The sequence below is a fragment of the Chrysochloris asiatica genome, unplaced genomic scaffold (genome assembly GCF_000296735.1).
Source record: "Chrysochloris asiatica unplaced genomic scaffold, ChrAsi1.0 scaffold00025, whole genome shotgun sequence".
Classification (NCBI taxonomy): Eukaryota; Metazoa; Chordata; class Mammalia; order Afrosoricida; family Chrysochloridae; genus Chrysochloris; species Chrysochloris asiatica.
In genome coordinates, this window is record NW_006408543.1 from 2524372 (window position 1) to 2525901 (window position 1530).

Sequence of the window (1530 nt, forward strand, 5' to 3'; positions counted from 1 at the left end):
GATGAATGTAAAACTAATGTTCTCCCATGTAAACTATCACATAATTCACAATAAAACATTAAAAAAATAACAAAACAAAAAAAGAGAAAAGATTTTCTTACTAAATGAAACTTTCTATGATGGTTACAGGGTTGTTATTAAATGCCATCAGGTCAGCATAATGACCCTGTTGAAGGTTTCCGAGGCTTTCTAAATCCTTGTGGGAGTAGAAAGCCTCATCTTTCTCCCACAGAGCAGCTAGCTGGTGGGCTTGAACCATGGACCTTGTGGTTTGCAGTCCAGTGTTTATCATATGGAGCCACTCAACTCCTGTTTATGATGTGGGGTGGTGGAGATCATTCACAGACTAGATGGTAGACACATATTAACAGGAGTGTCAGTGCAGGCAATATACAACAGAAGGGAGGTTGATACAGGAAAGATGAAGGCAGCAGAAGGCACAGGGAGGAATACAAGAGTTAAAAGTGAATACTGTTAACTATTGGTACATGGAGGGGATTGCAGTCAGTGTAATGAAACATAGTATAAGATTTGTTGAAGGTAAAACTGATGATCTGTTCAGTAAGCCTTCACTCAATTCACAAATAAAGTCTTTTAAAAAGAAAAAAACCCAATACCCCTACAAAGTAACAAGAGTAAAAGTATACTTAGAGAGATTCCAAAGGAAGTCAAGTAAATTTCAAGAAAAAGAAAGCAAAAATCCTAACTGTAGCCTTAAAACTGGCCCAAGTCTTACCCCTTGCTCTAGCCCAACCTCTACCCTAATACGAACCCGAATCCTAATCGTAACTCTAACACTCAACAAAGGAGTAGGCCTGGCCCAGACCTAGTCATAGCCCTAACCCTAACCCTAAATCCTTACTCTCAACCACTGCCTCCTATGGCTCACTGCAGTCCAACCCCTAACCCACTGTGGGCTGCCACAGGGCTTGTGTGTGGGTTGGGCACAGATTTGATGACAGGTAGCAACACCAATCAATTTGCTGTAAACTGCTCAAATTTAAAGTGGTGGTGGTGGTTATACGCTGTGGAGTCGGTTCCGACTCATAGCGACAGGGTTCCTGAGGCTGTAAATCTTTACGAGAGCAGAAAGCCTCATCTTTCTCCCGCAGAACAGCTGGTAGTTTCGAACTGCTGACCTTGCGGTTCGCAGCCCTGAAAGAGCCTTGGGAAGGCAGTGAGTTAAGCATTGGACTGCTAAACTCAAAGTCGACAGTTCAAACCCACTAGTCCTCCTTGGGATAAAAACGTGGCAGTCTGCACCCATACTGTCTCAGAGACCCTAAAGAGCAACTCTACTCAGTCCTATAGGGTTGTGGAGTTGGAGTTGACACAAAGGTAATGGGGTCTGAGTCAGGTATGGAGATTATTAATCAAGTTGCTGTGAACGTTTGTGTACAAGTCTCTGTGTGAACATATATTTCCTCTACTGGTGGACTTGGTGATAGAAATGATGCTGGAGAACGAATGATAGATTTCTGCAAGACAAATGATTTGTTTATTTCAAATACCTTCTTTAGACAGCATAAG